The sequence below is a fragment of the Arachis hypogaea genome, chromosome 20, assembly GCF_003086295.3.
Source record: "Arachis hypogaea cultivar Tifrunner chromosome 20, arahy.Tifrunner.gnm2.J5K5, whole genome shotgun sequence".
Classification (NCBI taxonomy): Eukaryota; Viridiplantae; Streptophyta; class Magnoliopsida; order Fabales; family Fabaceae; genus Arachis; species Arachis hypogaea.
This window is the reverse complement of record NC_092055.1, coordinates 63,060,213-63,082,771: the sequence shown is the minus strand read 5'-3', so window position 1 is coordinate 63,082,771 and position 22,559 is coordinate 63,060,213. Positions and strand designations below refer to the sequence as shown.

Sequence of the window (22,559 nt, the reverse complement as noted above, 5' to 3'; positions counted from 1 at the left end):
TGTAGAAACTTTACCGTTGAAAATACATAAGTGATGAAGGTCCAGGCATGGCCGTGAGGCCAGCCTCCAAAACGTGATCAATGATCAAAAGTGTGTATTCGGCCAAGGGGGTAAGAAGTGGTGTTAATGTGTGAAAATGAGGTAGTGTTGTGGGGTTTATATAGGGGTTGTGGGAGGGTTAGGTTTTATGTATTAGGGTTGGGTTTGGGAGGGAAAGGATTTTAAATTTGGAGGTAGGTGGGGTTTTTGGGGAAGTGTTTTGGATGTGATTGGTGAGGGGAATTTGGGGAAGAGTGTTATGAAAGGGTGTGCATAGGAGAGAAGAAGAGGTGGGGTAGGTGGAGATCCTGTGGGGTCCACAGATTCTGAGGGGTCAAGGACTTAGCATCCCTGCTCCTTTAAGGCGTGCAAAACACCCTTAGATTACACTTCTGGCGTTAAACGCCAGGTTGCTGCTTGTTTCTGGCATTTAACGCCAGTTTGGTGCTTGTTTCTGGCGTTAAACGCTAGCTTGATGCTTCTTACTAGCGTTTAAACGCTTGTGAGTTCTTCCTCCTGGGTGAGCTATTTTTAATGCTTTTTTTCATTTTGTTTTTGATATTTCAGTTGTTTTTGTGACTTCACATGATCATCATCCTAAATAAAACATAAAATAACAATGGAAAATATATAGATATAATTAAATAACATTAGGTTGCCTCCCAATAAGTGCTTCTTTAATGTCAATAGCTTGACAGTGAGCTCTCATGGAGCCTCACAGATAATTAGAGCAGGGTTGGAGCCTCTCAACACCAAACTTAGAGTTTGGTTATGGCCTCCCAACACCAAACTTAGAGTTTGAATGTGGGGGTTTTGTTTGACTCTATATTGAGAGAAGCTTTTCATGCTTCCTCTGCATGGTTACAGAAGGAGAACCTTGAGTCTTGAATAAAAGGTAGTCCTCATTCGAATGAAGGACCACCTCTCCTCTGTTAACATCAAACACAGCTTTTGCTGTAGCTAGGAAGGGTCTGCCAAGGATGATGGATTCATTCTCATGCTTCGCAGTGTCTAGGATTATGAAATCAGCAATGATGTAAAGGTCTTCAACCTTCACTAACACATCCTCTACTAATCCATAAGCCTTTTTCATTGATTTATCTGCCATCTCTAGTGAGATTCTTGCAGCTTGTACCTCAAAGATTCCCAGTTTCTCTATTACAGAGAGTGGCATGAGGTTTATCCCTGACCCCAGGTCACACAGAGCCTTCTCAAAGGTCATGGTGCCTATGGTACAAGGTATAAAGAATTTTCCAGGATCCGGTTTCTTCTGAGGTAATGTCTCCCTCATTAATGCACTCAGTTCATGGGAAAACATAGAGGGTTCATCCACCCAAGTTTCAGTACCAAACAACTTGGCATTCAGCTTCATGATTGCTCCTAGATATTTAGCAACATGCTCTTCAATGGTATCTTCATCCTCTTCAGAGGAAGAATATTCATCAGAGCTCATGAATGGCAGAAGGAAGTTCAATGGAATCTCTATGGTCTCTGTATGAGCCTCAGATTCAATGAAAACTCCTTTCTGTCCAGAGGACGTCCCATGAGACTTTTCTCACTGGGACTCATGACCTCCTCACTCTCTCCAGGTTCGTCCATGTTGGTCATGGTTATGGCCTTGCACTCTCTCTTGGGATTTTCTTCTGTATTGCTTGGGAGAGTACTGAGAGGAGTTTCAGTAATTTTCTTACTCAGCTGACCCACTTGTGCCTCCAAATTTCTAATGGAGGACCTTGTTTTATTCATGAAACTTAGTGTGGTCTTAGATAGATCAGAGACTATGGTTGCCAGGCCAGAATGGCTCTGTTCAGAATTTTCTATCTGTTGCTGAGAAGATGATGGAAAAGGCTTGCTATTGCTAAACCTATTTCTTCCACCATTATTATTGAAGCCTTGTTGAGGCTTCGTTTGGTCCTTCCATGAGAGATTTGGGTAATATCTCCATGAAGGATTATAGGTGTTTCCATAGGGTTTTCCCATGTAATTCACCTCTGCCATTGCAGGATTCTTAGGATCATAAGCTTCTTCTTCAGAAGATGCTTCTTTAGTACTGTTGGATGCAGCTTGTAATCCATTCAGACTCTAAGAAATCATATTGACTTGCTGAGTCAATATTTTGTTCTGAGCCAATATGGTATTCAGAGTTTCAATTTCAAGAATTCCCTTCTTCTGAGGCGTCCCATTGTTCACAGGATTCCTCTCAGAGGTGTACATGAACTGGTTATTTGCAACCATTACAATGGGTTCCTGAGCTTCTGCAGGGGTTTTCAGATGAAGAGATCCTCCTGCAGAATGGTCCAATGACATTTTTGACAACTCAGACAGACCATCAAAGAATATATATATGATACTCCATTCTGGAAGCATGTCATTAGGACACCTTTTGATCAGTTGCATATATCTTTCCCAAGCTTCATAGAGGGATTCTCCTTCCTTCTGTCTGAAGGTTTGGATTTCCACTCTAAGCTTGCTCAACATTTGAGGTGGAAAAAATTTTGCCAGAAAAGCACTGACCAGCTTATCCCATGAGTTCAGGCTATCCTTAGGTTGTGAATCCAACCATGTTCTAGCTCTGTCTCTTACAACAAAAGGGAAAAGCATAAGCCTGTAGACCTCTGGATCAACTCTATTGGTCTTAACAGTGTCACAGATTTGCAAAAATTTAGCTAAAAACTGATGAGGATCTTCCATTGGAAGTCCATGAAACTTGCAATTCTACTGCATTAGAGAAACTAATTGAGGCTTAAGCTCAAAGTTGTTTGCTCCAATTGCAGGAATTGAGATGCTTCTTCCACAGAAGTCAGAAGAGGGTGTAATGAAGTCACCAAGCATCTTGCTTGCATTGTTGGCATTGTTATTGGGTTCGGCCATGTCTCTTTCTTTTTCGAAAATTTCTGTCAGGTCCTCTCCAGAGGGTTGTGCTTTAGCTTCTCTTAGTTTTCTCTTAAGAGTCCTTTCAGGTTCAGGATCAGCTTCAACAAGAATATTCTTATCCTTGTTCCTGCTCATATGAAAAAGAAGAGAACAGAAAATATGGAATCCTCTATGTCACAGTATAGAGATTCCTTTATATGAGTAGAAGAAGAGAAGAATAGAAGAAGGAGAAGGGAAAAATTTGAACACAGAGAAGAAGAGGGGGTTCGAATTTTGAGTGGAAGAGGAGTGTTAGTAGATAAATAAATAAATAGAAAGAGATGAGAGGGGGAAAAATTCAAAAATTAAATAAAATAAAATAAAAATATTTTTGTTTTTATTTTAAATATTGGTTATAATTCGAAAATTAAAAAGAGAAATAAAATTAAATTAAATCATAATTTAAAACAATTAGTTAATTAAAAGGAATTTTGAAAAAGTGGGGAGGAGTTTTCGAAAATTAGAGAGAGAAAATTAGTTAGGTGGTTTTGAAAAAGATATGATTGAAATAGAAAATTTTAAAATCAAACAAAAAGTCAGGTAGTTAATTGAAAAAGATTTGAAAATCAATTTGGAAAAGATAAGAAGTTAGAAAAGATTTTGAAAATTAAATTTTGAAAAAGATATGATTGAAATTTATTTTGAAAAATATTTGAAAAAGAAATTTAAAAAGATTTGATTTTTGAAATTAAAGTTGATTACTTGCCTAACATGAAACTGAAATATATGATTTTAGAATTTAATGATTGAACCTTTCTTAATGAGCAAGTAACAACTTGAGATTTTTGAATCAATCATATCAAATGTTAGCATTAATTTCAAAAATTATGAAATAAAAATAAGAAATAGATTTTGAGAATCAAATTTTAAAATTTTCGAAAATATGAAAGAAAAAATAAAAAAGATTTGATTTTTGAAAAAGGTTTTGAAAAGATAGGATTTCTAAATTGAAAATTTGACTTGACTCATAAGAATCAATTAAATTTTAAAACTTTATGACTAAATCAATTCAAATTTTCGAAATTTATGAGTGAAATAAGGGAAAGATATTTTTAACGTTAAGGGGGAGGGAGAGAAGCCAACGTTAGTGACACTCAACATTGTCACTAACGTTGGCCTATGGTGCTAAGTACCACGTTAACTCCCACGTTAACTTGGTTAACGTGGGAACTAACGTAGAGGATGAAGAGTTGTCGACAACGTTAGTGACACTCAACATTGTCACTAACGTTGAAGCAACCACACAACCCCCAAGAGTCACGTTAACTTCCACGTTAACTTGGTTAACGTGGAAGCTAACGATGAGAAATGAAGGATGAGCCAACGTTAGTGACACTCAATATTGTCACTAACGTTGGGATGGCTAAAAGATGGCCACGTTAGAAGCCACGTTAACCTAGTTAACGTGGACTCTAACGTGAGACCTAGGGGCACATTGGAACGTTAGTGACAATGTTGAATGTCACTAACGTTCTCGAAGGATGGCAAAGGCCACGTTAGAAGCCACGTTAACTTAGTTAACGTGAGCTTTAACGTGAAGCAAGAAGGGGCACACTAGAACGTTAGTGACAATGTTGAGTGTCACTAACGTTCTCGAAGGTTGACAAGGCAACGTTAAAAGCCACGTTAACCTAGTTAACGTGGGTTTTAACGTAAGGCAAAAGGGGTGCATTGGAACGTTAGTGACAATGTTAAGTGTCACTAACGTTCCCGAACTTGGACTTTCACTAAATGATTAACACTCCTTACGCCCTGAGCTTAAGTCTCTGTCCACTCCGCACTTTTTCTCTGCAAGCAAAGCCAAGCCCAAATAAAGAAAGGAACTGCTTCAAACTCAAGATCCAAAGGCTCAAGACTTGAAGAGTGAACTAGAAGCTGAGAAGAGTAGTATATATAGGAGTAGCTTTGAATTGTAAAAGAGTTCTGGAGGCTGAAGAACCACTCTCTGTATTTTACTTTCTTTTCAATTTCTAGTTTTATGATGTATTCTCCATCTTTGTTTTCATTTTCAAGAGCTATGAACAACTAAACCCCTTTCATTGGGTTAGGGAGCTCTGTTGTAATTTGATGGATCAATACTAATTTTCATTGTTCTTCTTCTATCTTTCCTCTTGATTTTACTTGAAAGCTTTCGATCTTCATCCAACTGAGTAGTTATCTTGGAAGAGAAGCTATTCAAACTTGGATCTCTTTTGAACCTTGGAAGAGGAATGAAGAGATCAAGCTAGAAATGCTTTCTCATGCTGGACCAAATTGGGTTTGGATGGGTATGTGACTGTAACCCTCTCAATACTTGGTTTGGGAAATGCATGTGGTATAATCAGTGACCACACTCCATCTCTTCTCATGAGCAATTGACCAAGGAATTGGCTATTGATCAAGATTTGAGAGATTGAATTGCAAGGAATTGCAATTCAATCACTTAAGATTGCCAAGGAGATCAATGAGTGCATTGATTTAGGAAGAGATGAAAATGAACTTGATTCGGAGAATTGCAACATCTCCTAAGCCCAATGAACTCCCCATCTCTAATCTTACCCATTCTCTTTAATTTCTGCGATTTACTTTTATGAGCAAATCCCCCATTCCCATTTATAATTCTGCAATTTATTTTCAGTCATTTACTTCCAGTCCTTTAATTCTAGCATTTACTTTTCTGTTATTTACATTCCTGCCATTTTATTTTCTGCAACTCTCAACCCAATTTCTGGATTCGGTCAACTAGAACATTCTTCTAATTAAAGTTGCTTGATCAATCAATCCCTGTGGGATTCGACCTCACTCTATTGTGAATTTTTACTTGACGACAACTTCGGTACACTTGCCGAAGGAAGATTTGTTGAGAGACAAGTTTTCCCCGCATCAAGTTTATGGCGCTGTTGCCGGGGATTAATTGTGCATCAACAATGATTAGATTGGAAGATCACTAGATTGAGCATTTTTATTTTGTGAATTTCATTTTTCTGTTTGAGTGATTTACTTTTTATTTTAGCTTAACTTCTTCCCTTCTCCCTCTACCCGTTTATTTTTCTTTGTTATTTTCAATTCTGTTTGCTAACCCACTAACTGTTTGATATATTGCATCACCCACAACTAATAATAACTCTGACACAAATACTGTCTGCACCTATTTTCTTTGCTTGTACTTGTTGGTTGTATGACAGGGAGAAGAAGCGGGGCTTCAACTTCCTTTGATTCTGAACCAGAGAGAACCTTCCTTAGACTAAGGAGGGAGGCAAAACAAAAATGAGTAGTTGGTGCTGAAGAAGAGGAGGAACAGTTTGAGGAATACTTTGAACCAAACATGGAAGAAAACATGGAAAATCATCATGAAGAAGAGACTCACAACCATGGCAGAGGAGGTGGAGCAACTCATGCTGGGGAGGATAGAAGAGTTTTGGGCTCTTACATTAATCCAAACCCAGGCAATTGTGGAAGTAGCATCTAAAAGCCAACAATCCATGCCAACAACTTTGAACTTAAACCACAGCTCATCACCCTTGTTCAGAACAACTGTTCGTTTGGAGGAGGTGTTCAAGAAGATCCCAACCAACATTTGACCACCTTCCTGAGAATATGTGACACAGTGAAATCTAATGGTGTTCATCCTGACGCCTATAGATTGCTCTTATTTCCCTTCTCACTCAGAGACAAGGCAGCTAAGTGGCTGGAATCCTTCCCAAGGGAGAGCTTGACAACTTGGGAGGATGTGGTGAACAAAATTTTAGCAAGATTCTACCCTCCTCAACGAATCAATAGGCTGAGAGCTGAGGTTCAAACTTTCAGGCAACAGGATGGTGAGACTCTGTATGAAGCATGGGAGAGGTTCAAAGACTTAACAAGGAGGTGTCCACCTGACATGTTCAACGAATGGGTCCAGCTGCACATTTTCTATGAAGGGCTCTCTTATGAGTCAAAGAAGGCAGTAGACCATTCATCTGGAGGGTCCTTGAACAAGAAGAAGACCATTGAAGAAGCCATAGATGTTATTGAAACAGTAGCAGAAAACGACTACTTCTATGCTTCCGAAAGAGGGAACACAAGAGGAGTGATGGAGCTAAACAATGTAGACGCTCTGTTGGCCCAAAACAAGCTCATTACCCAGCAGCTGGCTGACCTCACCAAGAAGATGGAGATGAACCAAGTAGCAGCAATCTCCACTTCATCAACAACACAAGAAGGAGTAAACCAAGAAGCAGAAGGGAGTCAGGAGCAAGCCAACTACATTGGGAATTCACCAAGGAAAAACTATGATCCATACTCCAAGACTTACAACCCTGGATGGAGAAACCACCCGAACTTTGGGTGGGGAAGTGAGCAAGATCAAATCCAAGACCAGAGACGTTACAACTCCAACGACAATGCAGCTCACCAACAATTCACCCAGAGGACATCTCAACACCCCCACAACAACACTTCTCCACATACTTATCAAAACCAAAACAGCACATCTGCTCCAAACCACTCATCAATTGATGACAGGCTCTCTAAGATTGAAGCCTTACTTGAAGGAATATGCCAAGAGATTCAAGAAAATAAGGTGTCCAAAGAGGAGGTGCGAGCCAATATTAAGAACCAGGGAGAAACCATTAGGAAGATGGAATTCCAGGTGGGATATTTAGCTGAGAAGATTCCCAAACCTACTGATAGCTTCCCAAGTGACACTGAGAAAAACCCCAAGGGAGAAGCAAAGAAAGTAAGATGGGAAGATTGCAAAATGGTCACTACAAGTGATCAAGAGATTGAAGACAAGCAAGGCAAAATGTGCAAACAACCTGAGACAACTCAACAAAGGAGGAGGATAGAGATCACAAAGAACCAGAAATCTCACAACAAGAGCTGCTGAAGCTCTATGCACCATTCCCTCAACTGCTCAATGGTGCTGTGGGAAAAAGAATATACTCAAGGTTCCTAGACTTGTTTGCATCTCTGCATGTGAACATACCATTCATCAAGGCAATTCAACAAATGCCTGCATTCATCAAGTATATGAAGGAACTTCTTCCCAGGAAAAGCTCACTCAAGGGAGGGCAGACTATAGTGATGAACAAGGAATGTAGTGCCCTTATTCAACCTGAGTTGCCTACAAAAAGAAGAGACCCATAAAGTTTTTATATCCCTTGTGCCATAGGTGAAAATATGTTCGATAGAGCACTATGCGATTTAGAGGCTAGCATCAACTTACTGCCCTTATCCCTGGTGAAGAGGCTGCAGATCAATGAGATAATGCCTACAGATGTCATTATCAGACTGGCTGACAAAACTCAAAAGCAAGCAATAGGAGTGGTGGAAAATGTGTTGCTAAAGGTTGGGAAGTACTTTCTCCCAACAGACTTTGTCATTCTGGACATGGAAGAAAGTCACACTCACCTAATCATATTGGGAAGACCATTTCTAGCTACGGCCAGAGCACTTATCGATGTAGAGAAAGGGGAGCTAATATTGAGAATCCATGATGAACGACTCAGCTTCAATGTTTTCAAACTCTCACAAGAAACAGATCAAGAGGACAAGGAACTAAGCACAAATGATAATGAGACACTGAAGGAGGAAACAAACACTGAAGCACAGCCAGTTCGATCTGAGACCCCCTTAACTGACAAACAAGGAAAACAACAATTGCCATAGCTCAAGGAAAAGTTGGAGGAACCCAAACCTCTAGAGGCAGGTGAAGACAGCATCACAACTCCTTGGAGAAAAGAGGTCACCAAGGGGAAGGCAACCTCAAAAGAAATAAAGAAAAAGGTACCAAGGAGATGGAGGAACAAGAAGATCCCTACGGAAGACTTCTCTCCAGGGGATAGAGTTGTCTCAGCCTACTTCCCAGATATTCCCCCTAATCTCCCTACTGTGCCATCTCAATTACCCAAGGTCTTCACTATCAACAGAGTTCTTTCCCTGGAACATGTGGAGATCATTGATCCAACCAATGGATACAAGTCCACAGCAAGAGGGGAAGACTTTAAGCACTACCAACCACCGTGATGAAAGAAAAACGTCAAGCTAGTGACGCTAAAGAAGCGCTTCATGGTAGGCAACCCATGTTTTATATGCTTTCAGATGATAATGAATAAGTCAATCTTTATGAGCTTCAATCCAAACTTAACAAACAATTGGTGAAAATCTTCTTATGCAGAATATAGTGAGGAACAAGTTTGGTGTTCAAAGCAAACCAAGTTGCATGCTAGTCTTGGGAGCTTTGAACACAAAACTTTCATCACAGTGCTTCAAACTAAGTTTGGTGTCACCCCATGGTGCCACCAAAATGCATATAAGGAACCACCAATAGTTAGTTAGTTAGTTGGAATTCATAAATAAACAATCAAATCCTTTCTTTCATTTTATTCTAGCCGTAGAGTTTAATTTTTTTTATGATATTAATTTCCTTAATTCAAATCTTTATAGGAAAGGAAAAGACGTATGAAAAGGGATTGATTAGACAATTAAATGGGGGAAATTTCGCCACTTAATGAAGAGCACTACACACATGTCTCAAGAGGGAATGCATGGAGAAACGCTGCCATGCAACATTGGAGAAAGAAGACCCTTGAAGACCGAACCAATCACTCTCATTAAGTGATGATCCTTGTCTTTCCTTCATACACAACCCCATCCGTCCATTTAGTAAACATTCATGCAATCCACACCATTCATTCACTCATAATTTTCTTATATAAGTGAACCTTAGTGCATGCTCACTCCTCACTTTCAAATCCCCACTCTCCACACTTCTATTGGCACATTAAACCCTTCATCACACATTGCTTTAACCAACCCACTCTTCATCTATCCAAAGCCTCAAACCCCCTCAAACAACAACTCAAGTCATGGCGTCATCAAGCTCAAAGAGGCAAAAGAGGAAGGAACCTATGATGAGTACTCCTTTTGATGACAAAAGATTCAAGACTACCTTTCATGAGCATGAATTTGAGCGGATAAGTGCCAGAAGGATATTTCCAGAATTAATCTTCCAAATCAATGCCAATGAATCACCACAGATTTGGAGAAAAATCGAACAGAGGGGGTGGCAATTGCTCACCAGTCCAGAGGAGAAGATCAATGGAAACCTCATCAAAGAATTCTATGCAAATACAGTTAGAGAGGATAAGACCAAAGCCCCAACCTTCAAAAGCTATGTGAGAGGAAGGGAGGTGGACTTCAGCCCAAGTGCCATAACAAGAGCTCTTCACTTGAAATCACCTCATTTTGATGAGGAGAGTTATCAGGAAAGGATAAGTAGAAGCCCCGATAAGGATGAGCTTTCAGAGATAGCATCAGATATCTGTGTCATAGCCGCTGACTAGGAGAGGTATTCAGATGGGAGACCAAAATTCATAAAAAGGGGAGACCTTCACCCTGAAGCTAAAGGGTGGTTTGAGCTTGTAAGGAGGTCCATTCTACCAGCTGCTAATAATTCAGAGGTCAACATCAATCGAGCCACTATGGTACAATGCTTAGTACAAGGTGGGGAAATCAAAGTGCATGAGCTCATTGCCGAAGGGATTCAAGAGTCAGCTGAGAAAGCTGACTCAGGTGCCAGACTTTGGTACCCCAGCACCATTCTCCGCTTGTGCAACAAGGCCAAGGTAATATTTGAGGACAGCAGCCCAGACTGGGTGAACCCAGGGAGGCCAGTCACACTCGAGCGAATGGTCTATACCACACCGGCTCAGCAACTAAGAAGGCCACAAATAGGAAGGCAAAGGGCCCAGGAAGGAGCTCATCAAGAAGAATACCATCAGGAAGAATATCAACAAGAAGAGCATCATGACCCAGCCAACTTGAATATGACTCACCTTCTAAGAGCCATTGAAGATTTAGGACAGAGACATATGGAAGGACAAGAGCAAATACTGAACCGGCTGAGTCAACAAGAAGCATGGCAAAAATAACAAATGGAGCAGCAGCAGGAACAATACTTCCAGCTCACTCAAGCCATCAACCAAGTGAATGAGAAGCAAGAGATTCAAGAGAAGCACTTGCAAGAGCTCAACCAGCGGCAGATAGCCCAAATGAAAACTTTCAATGAGTTCAGTGTACTCAATGAAGGAAGGCAACTACATAGGGAGGAGTTCTATGTAAACACTCAAGCCGAGTTGAACTACATGACCACTAATATGCATCATCTACACTATGCCATCCCCACATATGATGAGGTCCAAAAAGAATTTGTAGAACAAGAAGAGAGGAAAGTGAAACAGCAAAAGGAGACACTCAAGAAGAAGATGGAAGATAGTGGTTTCTGGAAGAAGCTGCTTGGAAAAGGCAAAGGAAGTGGGAGCACAAGCACTCAAGAGAGACACAATGAAGACAAGCAAGGAGGGGAGCACGGGCATCCACATGAATGAAAGGTGGTGGAGTTCCTTTTAGTCCATTGTTTTATATGCTTTAAATAAGGAAGATCTTGTATGAAATAGAACCTGCTTCCATGTTATGTTTAAAATTTTTAAAATTCTGTCTTTTAAGTTTTCCTTCTGAATAGGTCCATGATTTCTGGTTTAAATGTCACTGCATCATTCCCTTATTTACTTGTAAGCTTGTCCCTTTTTATCAAATGAAGAAGAGAATGTTTATGTTTTTAAAAGACCAGAGTAGGGTTCATATTGTGGAAGTGCATTCATGAATCTTTGGGGTAGTCATAAGTTAGCTAAGTTAGTTCAACCACAAGGCTAGGAGGACAACTATCTACCCTGAAAACTTGACTTTGGATATACTCATGAGACTAAGATAATAACAAGATCCTAAGAAAAGAAAAGGGAAAGAACAATGGAAGTGAAAAACAAAAGAAAAAGAGTAAGCAGCAAGGCTAGGCATCAATGGTTTTAATCTTGAGGCAAGTGTCTGTGGTGCTCCTGTGTGAGGGATCTACTTGGATGAATAAGCTCTTAGGGGTGCTTTATCACTTGGTAACTTGGGTTAACTAACCCGGGATTATCAGCTGAAAATCCACTATCAAGAGTAACCCTCACTACAAAGCATTTAGTAACCCAAAGAGGTGCTAGACACCAAGGTCTCAAGAAAAGAAAATAAATAAACTATATGCCTGTGGTGTGTATGTATGGGGCAGAGACTTGAGGGAGTAAGTCCTTGGGGGTGCTTCAACACCTAACACCTTGAACCAACTGGTTCGGGAGTGTTGGCTGAAAGCTTATCTTAAAGAGTTGCCCCCTTACAGAGCACTTAGCCTAAAAAACACAAATAACCCTTGAAATAACAATAAAAGGATCAATGAATAAAAGTCTCATGAGATATAAACAAAGTAAGTGTTTAGGGACATGATAAAAGTCTGAAAGCCAGTAATGGAATGAACCGAAGTTGCTATGCATGAAACCACCATAAAATCAGTAATATGACTTCCACAAGGATGACTCATTCCTCTGGATATTCCATTCATCATTCTCTTGTTCCAGTACTTGCTTAGGGACAAGCAAGCTTTAAGTTTGGTGTTGTGATGCCAGGGCATCTTGGCCAGTTTCACTGGCCTTTTCTTTACTGTTTTTAGGTTAGTTTCATGCATTTCTTTAGGAAATAAGTTAGTTTTGGGTAAATATTCACTTATGCCTTGACTCAAGCATACATTGTGCATTTTACATGATTTCATGAGGATTTTGCATAAGTTTAGTGACAAATATTATGTTGCATTATTCATGACTTGGACTAGAGCTTTGATGCACTTTGTTGCTTGATTTCAGGACCAAAAAGAAGCAAGAAAAAGGGAGGTAACTTGCAAGATTAATGAGAAAAGTGATTGCCAATAACACTCTCAAAAAGCCATCAATGCCCACGTTAGAGAGTCACGTTAACCAAGTTAACATGAACTCTAACGTGGAGAAAAGAAGTTGAGCCAACGTTAGTGACACTCAACATTGTCACTAACGTTGGCAATTACTTATAAGTGGCCACGTTAGAAGCCATGTTAACCTAGTTAACGTGGCCTCTAACGTTAAGGGGGAGGGAGAGAAGCCAACGTTAGTGACACTCAACATTGTCACTAACGTTGGCCTATGGTGCTAAGTACCACGTTAACTCCCACGTTAACTTGGTTAACATGGGAACTAACGTAGAAGATGAAGAGTTGTCGACAACGTTAGTGACACTCAACATTGTTACTAATGTTGAAGCAGCCACACAACCCCCAAGAGTCACGTTAACTTCCACGTTAACTTGGTTAACGTGGAAGCTAACGATGAGAAATGAAGGATGAGCCAACGTTAGTGACACTCAACATTGTCACTAACGTTGGGATGGCTAAAAGATGGCCACGTTAGAAGCCACGTTAACCTAGTTAACGTGGACTCTAACGTGAGACCTAGGGGCACATTGGAACGTTAGTGACAATGTTGAATGTCACTAAAGTTCTCGAAGGATGGCAAAGGCCACGTTAGAAGCCACGTTAACCTAGTTAACGTGAGCTTTAACGTGAAGCAAGAAGGGGCACACTGGAACGTTAGTGACAATGTTGAGTGTCACTAACGTTCTAGAAGGTTGACAAGGCAACGTTAAAAGCCACGTTAACCTAGTTAACGTGGGTTTTAACGTAAGGCAAAAGGGGTGCATTGGAACGTTAGTGACAATGTTAAGTGTCACTAACGTTCCCGAACTTGGACTTTCACTAAATGATTAACACTCCTTACGCCCTGAGCTTAAGTCTCTGCCCACTCCGCACTTTCTCTCTGCAAGCAAAGCCAAGCCCAAATAAAGAAAGGAACTGCTTCAAACTCAAGATCCAAAGGCCCAAGACTTGAAGAGTGAACTAGAAGCTGAGAAGAGTAGTATATATAGGAGTAGCTTTGAATTGTAAAAGAGTTCTGGAGGCTGAAGAACCACTCTCTGTATTTTACTTTCTTTGCAATTTCTAGTTTTATGATGTATTCTCCATCTTTGTTTTCATTTTCAAGAGCTATGAACAACTAAACCCCTTTCATTGGGTTAGGGAACTCTGTTGTAATTTGATGGATCAATACTAATTTTCATTGTTCTTCTTCTATCTTTCCTCTTGATTTTACTTGAAAGCTTTCGATCTTCATCCAACTGAGTAGTTATCTTGGAAGAGAAGCTATTCAAACTTGGATCTCTTTTGAACCTTGGAAGAGGAATGAAGAGATCAAGCTAGAAATGCTTTCTCATGCTGGACCAAATTGGGTTTGGATGGGTATGTGACTGTAACCCTCTCAATACTTGGTTTGGGAAATGCATGTGGTATAATCAGTGACCACACTTCATCTCTTCTCATGAGCAATTGACCAAGGAATTGGCTATTGATCAAGATTTGAGAGATTGAATTGCAAGGAATTGCAATTCAATCACTTAAGATTGCCAAGGAGATCAATGAGTGCATTGATTGAGGAAGAGATGAAAATGAACTTGATTCGGAGAATTGCAACATCTCCTAAGCCCAATGAACTCCCCATCTCTAATCTTACCCATTCTCTTTAATTTCTGCGATTTACTTTTATGAGCAAATCCCCCATTCCCATTTATAATTCTACAATTTATTTTCAGTCATTTACTTCCAGTCTTTTAATTCTAGCATTTACTTTTCTGTTATTTACATTCCTGCCATTTTATTTTCTGCAACTCTCAACCCAATTTCTGGATTCGCTCAACTAGAACATTCTTCTAATTAAAGTTGCTTGATCAATCAATCCCTGTGTGATTCGACCTCACTCTATTGTGAGTTTTTACTTGACGACAACTTCGGTACACTTGCCGAAGGAAGATTTGTTGAGAGACAAGTTTTCCCCGCATCACCTTCTCAAAGGTCATGGTGCCTATGGTACAAGGTATGAAGAATTTTCTGGGATCCGGTTTCTTCTGAGGTAATGTCTCCCTCATTAATGCTCTCAGTTCATTGGTAAACAACTTGGCATTCAACTTCATGATTGCTCCTAGATATTTAACAACATGCTCCTCAATGGTATCTTCATCCTCTTTAAAGGAAGAATATTCATCGGAGCTCATGAATGGCAGAAGGAAGTTCAATGGAATCTCTATGGTCTCTGTATGAGCCTCAGATTCATGTGGTTCCACAAAGGGGAACTCCTTTCTGTCTAGAGGACTGATGCCAAGGCATCTTAGGCTAGTTTCACTAGTATTTTTCTGTTAATTTTAGTGGTTTTATGCATTTTCTTGAGCTTAAAGTAACCAAGAATGGTTAAAAGAATAACAAAGCAATGAACCATCCAAACAATATGATTTTGATGCAAATTCCATGAGTTTTAGTTATATTACTTGAATGCTATGAATGGAAGATTTCTCATGAAATTTTGCAAGACTTTGATGCATTTGTTTGGATGATTTCAGGGAAGAAGAGGCTAAGCAAGGAAGCAACAAAATCAATAAAGGAAGCTTGAATATCACATGTGGAGTTTAAGTTCCAGTTTAAGCCTAAACTGGAGCTTAAACGCCAGAATCATGAAGGCTAAGAAATGCTGGAATTGAAGTTTAACCTCCAGTTTAACCTTAAACTGGAGGTTAAACGCCAGAATGGAAGTCTCACCAAAGAAGCATGTCCACGTTTAACCTCCAGTTTGACCTTAAACTGGAGGTTAAACGCCAGAAATGGGAAGTGCACCAGGGAGCCATTTCCACGTTTAAGCTCCAGTTTGACCTTAAACTGGAGCTTAAACGTGTTCGACCAAGTTTTCTCCTCCAGGGTTGCTTCTCCATTCCACGTTTAAGCTCCAGTTTAACCTTAAACTGGAGCTTAAACGTGTTCGACACCTCCAGGGCTACCCTTCTAAGCTTCCACGTTTAACCTCCAGTTTAACCTTAAACTGGAGGTTAAACGTGTTCGACCTCCAAGATGCCTCCTTCTATTTCCACGTTTAACCTCCAGTTTAACCTTAAACTGGAGGTTAAACGTGTTCGACCTCCAGGGCTGCCCTTCCTATCTCCACGTTTAAGCTTCAGTTTAACCTTAAACTGAAGCTTAAACGTGTTCGACTACATGACTCTCCAGGGCTGCCTTCTTCCTATCTCCACGTTTAAGCTTCAGTTTAACCTTAAACTGAAGCTTAAACGTGTTCGACTACATGACTCTCCAGGGCTGCCTTCTTCCATTTCCACGTTTAAGCTTCAGTTTAACCTTAAACTGAAGCTTAAACGTGCTTCTACAAAAAGGCCTCACTGGAAGTGTCTGGCGTTTAAGCTGCAGTTTAAGCTTAAACTGCAACTTAAACGCCACTCTTGGAAAAGGTTTCTGGGCCAAAAATATTGCGGTTTAAGTTAGTCTTTGAGCACAAACATTAACTTAAACTTACTCTGGTATGAAACCCAATTGAATATCATGGTTTATGGGATTGGGCCTGAAGGATTGATGAGTTTGAAATCTCAATTTATTGAGTCATGTGTCATTATTTGATTATCACTAAGTTGGCTCAATGAATGTTACAGAATTTGGATCAACAGCCTCATCAAGATTATGGATCATAAACCCAAGGCAAAAGGAAAGCAGGGAGAGGCCTCAAAGCCCAAGAAACACAACAGAAGCTCAATATAGAAAGTGTATAAATAGGATAGAATTTAAGTTAGGGAGGACTTTTACCTTCACTTTTAGCTAGTTTTCATATCTTTGTAATTGAATTCAGAGCTATGACTCACTAAACCCCCTTTCATTGGGTTAGGGAGCTCTATTGTAATTCAATGAATCAATAATAGTTTATCTTCTTCTTCAATCTTTTCTCTTGAATTTTGTTAGAAAGCTTCTCGATCTAATTCCATTGGGTAGTTGTCTTGGGAAAAAAACTACCAATAATTGGAATCCTTCGGAACCTTGGGAAAGGAATGGAGGATTCATGCTAGAGAAGCTTTCTCACAGTGAATTGGATTGGGGTTTGGATGGATATTGTGACATGTAATCCTACCAAATTGTGGTTCATGAAACTGTGTGGTATAATCAGTGATCGAGCATCATCTCTTCTTATGAACATTTAAACCAAGGGATTGGGAATTTGTTTGTTTTTAGAGAGAATTGGTGAGCCAAGGGATTGGGATCCAATCATATAAGATTGCCAAGCAAAATTCAATGAACGCATTGGTTGAGGAAGAGATAAACATGTTTTGATTCGGAGATCTCAATATCTCCTATAACCCAATGAATTCCCCATTTCTGATTTCCACTTTCTCTTTACATTCTGCAAGTATATTCATGCAATGACCCCCATTCCTTTTAATTTCAGCAAATTAGCTTCTGCTCTTTAATTCATGCAATTTAAGATTCTGCCATTTCAATTTCTTGTCATTTACTTTTCCCGCCAATTTTACATTCCGCAATTCTCATCTAAATCTTGATTCCGCTCAACTAGAACACACTTCTAATCTGAATTGCTCATTCAACCAATCCTTGTGGGATTCGACCTCACTCTATTGTGAGTTTTTACTTGACGATAACCGATGCACTTGCCGGAAGGAATTTCGCCGATCGTGCAATTTCCTAAATCGTAGCATAACTAGTTTATGCGCATCAAGTTTATGGCGCCGTTGCCGGGGATTGGTTTTCGATTGACAATTCTCCAATTGGAAGCTAACTAGATTGAGTAATTTCTCTTGCTTTGTTAATTCTGTTCAAGTTACTTGTTGAATTTTAATTTCTGAACTCGGTTACATGCTTTCTTTCTTTATGCCTTTAAATTCAAGCAACTAACTCACTGACTCACTAACTGTTTGAATTAATTCCTCAATTGCTCTAACCATACTCTTCCATTAACCAAGAGTATTTCACTTGTTTGTGCCTGTGCTGTGTTCTTGTATGACAGGTAGGAGAGGAGAGACATCAACTCCTCCATATACCGAACCAGAGAGGACCCTTCATAGACTGAGAAGGGAAGCAAGAGGGAAGCGAGTAGTGGGAGAAGAGGAATCTGAAGGAGAATCTGAGGACAATTTTGAGGAAGCTCTAGATCTCAACATGGATAGAGAAGTTCACAACCATGAGAGAGCTGATGGAAACAATGCCATTCCTGAGAGGAGGGTTCTTAGTTCATACATAAACCCAACCTCTGGGATTGTGGTAGCAGCATCCAGAAACCACCCATTCAGGCCAACAATTTTGAGCTCAAACCACAGCTAATATCACTTGTGGAGAATCATTGTTCATTTGGTGGAAGTGCTAATGAAGACCCAAACCAACATCTCACCAAATTCCTGAGAATTTGCGACACTGTGAAGTCCAATGGAGTCCAGGAAGATGCCTATAAACTGCTTTTGTTCCCATTTTCACTTAGGGACAAAGCAGCTAAGTGGCTGGAATCATTCCCAAGGGGAGTCTAACAACATGGGATGAGGTGGAAAGCAAGTTTCTGGCACGTTTCTACCCCTCACAAAAGGTCAATAGGCTTCGATCTGAGGTTCAGACTTTTAGACAACAAGATGGTGAAACTCTCTACGAGGCATGGAGAGATTCAAGGATTTGACAAGGAAATGCCCACCAGACATGTTCCATGATTGGGTGCAATTGCATATTTTCTATGATGGACTCTCTTATGAATCAAGGAAGGCTATAGACCATTCATCAGGAGGTTCATTGAACAGGAAAAAGACTGTGGAAGAGGCCATGAAGTGATTGAGACAGTGGCTGAGAATGAGTACTACTATGCATCAGAAAGGCACAACACTAAGGAGTCATGGAGCTGAACATGTTGAACAATTCTAGCCCAAACAAGTGTTTGCCAAGCAACTAGCAGAGCTTACCAGGCAATTAGAAACAAAGCAAGTGGCTGCAATACACACACAAGATCAAGAGGAAGTAAGCATTGAAGGAGGTGATTGGGAAGAGGCCAACTATGTGGGAAACCAACAAAGGCAATCATATGATCCACATTCCAACACTTACAACCCAGGATGGAAAAATCACCCAAACTTTGGGTGGGGGAACCAACAAACCCAACCACAAAACCACAAACCTTACAACCACAACCAACATAACAATTCCACATACCAAAACTCCAACCAAAGATCATACCAAGCCACACAAAACACTTACCCCCAACCATCATATCATGGCCAAAATAATCAACCTACCCAACTTAATCCGAACCAACAATTTCAAGATCAATTAAACCGGATAGAAGGAATGATGGCAACCATGAGTCAAGACATAACCGAATTGAAAAGCTTCAGGGATGATGTGAGAGCTACCTTAAGAAACCATGGTGAAAAACTCAAGAGGATGGAGTCTCAAGTAGGAGAGCTATCTCAACAGGCCGTCAAATCAACTGCAGTGTTCCCTAGTGACACAGAAAAGAATCCTAAAGGGGAACAAAAGAGTGAGATGGGATTACAATTTCGAATCCGTTATTATATGTTTGCTCTAGTTTTTGTTGTTTTTGATGTTGAAACGGTTTTTCTTTATCCCTGGGCAATAGTTTTGATATATTGGGGATATCCGTATTTATAGAAGCTTTAATTTTCGTGCTTATCCTAATTGTTGGTTCAGTTTATGATGCAAGGCCATCACCATATTGAAGGAAGTTTCAGAAGAAGAAGGAATCAGGCCCTCAGAGCAGGAGCCAGAAATCTTGAAGGAAGGTGTGGAAGAAGTTAAGCAGGAAAGTGGAACTAAGCAAGCCAAGGAACTGCAAAAAGGCATGCTGGAAATATACCAACCAAAAGCACCATTTCCTCAGAGGTTAGGAGGAGGTGAAAAAGGGAAACCTATTCAAGGTTTTTAGAGACATTTAACTCTCTCCATGTCAATATTCCCTTTCTTGAGATTCTCCATCAAATGCCTACACACATCAAGTATTTAAAGGAATTGTTAAGCAAGAAAAGAGTTTTGAAGGGAGGACAAACGTAACAATGAACAAAGAATGCAGTGCTCTCATCAAGAAGGACACACTCTCTAAGAAAACGGACCCAGGAAGTTTTCATATCCCTTGCATCATAGGGGAAACAAAAATTGACAAAGGATTCTGTGATCTAGGAGCTAGCATAAATGTGATGCCTCTAACTCTTATGAAGAGGCTACAACTGAATGAGGTGAGATCCACTGATGTAATCATACAACTGGCTGACAAAACTCAGAAGCAGCTGAAGGGGTAGTTGAAAATGTGCTGGTGAAAGTGGGGATTATTACTTCCCCACAGACTTTGTCATTGTGGACATGGAGGAAAGCTACTTACACCCTATCATTCTGGGCAGACCATTTCTAGCCACTACTAGAGCGCTCATAGATGTAGAACAAGGAGAGCTAATTCTGAGAATACATGATGAACAGCTCATTTCAAAGTTTTCAAACCTGCATCTGAGCCTGAACCAGAACCTGAAAAGCCTAAGGATGATAGTAGCCATCTGTGTTTGGAGGAAAGTAATCCAGCAGCTGAAACTCTAAAACAGTCCTTGGAAGGCAAACAAGAGTTGCAAGAGTTAAGCCACAAGAATCAGTGGAAACAGATCAGAAGGATCCTCCTGACATAAGGTCAATGAAGAAATCCTCAAGAGAAAGGGAAGAGTGATAGGGAGATTGCCAAGAGGGTGGAGAAACAAGAAAATTCCCACTGAAGGTTTTTCTCCGGGAGATAATGTGATATAAGTCATTATCTGCCAATCCCACCTGGCCTCAAAACCATTCCTTCCACTCCCTCAGTGTTCACAATCAGGAAAGTTCTTTCTATGGAACATTTAGAGGTCATGAATGAATCAAGTGGGGACGTTTCATAGTGAGAGGAGAAGACGTCAAGCACTACAATCCACCCTAACAAGGGACAACCGTCAAGCTAGTGACGTTAAAGAAGCGCTTCAGGGAGGCAACCCATGTTTTAATATCCTTACTTTTTTGTTTTGTTGTGCATCTAATAAAGCATGGTTTCTTATGCATGAACTTGAATCCTCAGGACAACTGCTGAAAGAGTGCCACTAAACATTGCATGTGAAATGCAATTTGCCTCTAAGTTTGGTGTGCCTGAAGGCACCCCAAATTTATTCAAAATGCATTCAATTTTTAGTGCACAACCAAAGATTAAGTTTGGTGTTCCTCTTTGAACACGGTTCATGAAAAGCACGAAGTTCCTCTGGATTTCGAAATTCATGACAAGTATACCATTCGCATGTTTTAATGCTTTGGTTTCAATTACTTAGGGTAGTAAATTTGTTTAGAATCAAAGAGCCAAGGTGACTATGATTTATTAGAATTAAGCACATTCATTAAGGACAACCAATATGGATTTCATGTCATCAGGAGACTTGACCAAACACTAAGTTTGGTGTCCAAATAATAAGTGTGCATACATGTAGAAGTCACGGCTATAAGCTCATAAAGACAATCATTGATTTACATGTGCAAGTACTATTCATAATTCACATGGACCGAAAAATGATAGCAAACTTGTTTGTTTGTGCAGGTACAAAAGAAAAGACAAAAATGGAGGAAAAGACAAAGGGAGGTACGGTGCTTGGTCAAAAAGAAAATCACAAGTCTTTGAAACTAACACATGGGAAAAGGAAGTTCTGCAAGAAACGATAGCTACATGTACAACCTAATGCACCCAGAATACTTCCAAGAAAATGAAAGCAATTCGTCCTTCTCCCTAATTCATATATTTACCATCAAGCCACCCTTCACAAATCACCCTAGCCGTCCATTTTGCACTTACGGGCACTATAAAGAACCACTTGGGGAACAAGTTCAACACCACCAAATCTCCTTCATGCACATTTCCTTCATCATAGCATAAACTATCTCTTGCCGAAAACAACCTCCCCACACTTCCAACAACACTTCTTGCTTCACCTTGTCAACTTTAGCTTGTCACTTACCAAAACTAAAGAACCAATGGCAGCTTCATCTAGCCACAAAAGAAGAAAAGACAAGCAGCCAATGGAGGAAAACAGGGAATTCGATGCAAGGAGATACAAATCAGTTTTCCATGAGATTCAGCCGAATGGATGAGACCTAAAGGGTACTAGCTGAAGTTCCCTTTGACCTTGAAAAGGATGAGTTCCCAGGTGTTTGGGAGAAGATCAAAAAGAGGAAGTGGGAGCTCCTGACTAAGCCAATCACAAAAATCAACATCAACTTGGTGAAGGAGTTCTATGCAAATGCAGTGAGGGAAGACTCAACCAAGAAACCCACATACAAAAGCTATGTGAGAGGGGTGGAAGTTGACTTCAGCCCCAAGGCAATCATGAAAACTCTTGGCCTGAAAAACATACATTTCAGCCAAGCGAGTTATGAGGAAAGGATGATAGGAGAACCTGACTACACGACTATTGCTGAAATCTTTGTGCCATCAGAGCCGAATGGGTGAGAAAACAAGAGGGCTCAAGAGTCTTGAGAAGGGGAGACCTAACACCTGAAGCTAAAGGGTGGTATGCAATAGTTAGAGATCCATCCTACCCACTGCAAACTCTTCAGAAATAGTCCCTAAAAGAGCCATCTTGCTACATTGCATTATGGTGGGAGGGGAGATCAAAGTTCATAAACTCATTGCTGAACAGATACAAGAGTTTAGTGAGAAAAGTGACCCTGAATCCTGGCTCCACTTCCCTAGCACCATCATTAGACTTGCATCGATGCCCAAGTACCACTTGAGGATGAAAGACCTAATTGCTATATCCTGGATTGGCCATAACTGCGTACAGAATGACTCTTGGCCCAACTCCCCATCAAG

At 40.2% G+C, this 22,559-nt stretch overlaps 3 non-coding genes across 3 annotated transcripts; 1 reads left to right on the top strand and 2 right to left on the bottom strand.

Moving 5' to 3' along the window:
• The first annotated feature begins 2,400 nt into the window (after positions 1-2,400).
• LOC112788031 (small nucleolar RNA R71) lies at positions 2,401-2,508 on the top strand. Its single transcript, XR_003195412.1, has one exon. It is a non-coding gene; the product is annotated as a small nucleolar RNA R71 (small nucleolar RNA).
• Positions 2,509-6,709: 4,201 nt separating this feature from the next.
• LOC112788122 (small nucleolar RNA R71) lies at positions 6,710-6,813 on the bottom strand. The gene has a single exon (XR_003195501.1). It is a non-coding gene; the product is annotated as a small nucleolar RNA R71 (small nucleolar RNA).
• Positions 6,814-18,284: 11,471 nt separating this feature from the next.
• On the bottom strand, positions 18,285-18,387 carry LOC112787781 (small nucleolar RNA R71). The gene has a single exon (XR_003195173.1). It is a non-coding gene; the product is annotated as a small nucleolar RNA R71 (small nucleolar RNA).
• Positions 18,388-22,559: the final 4,172 nt, after the last annotated feature.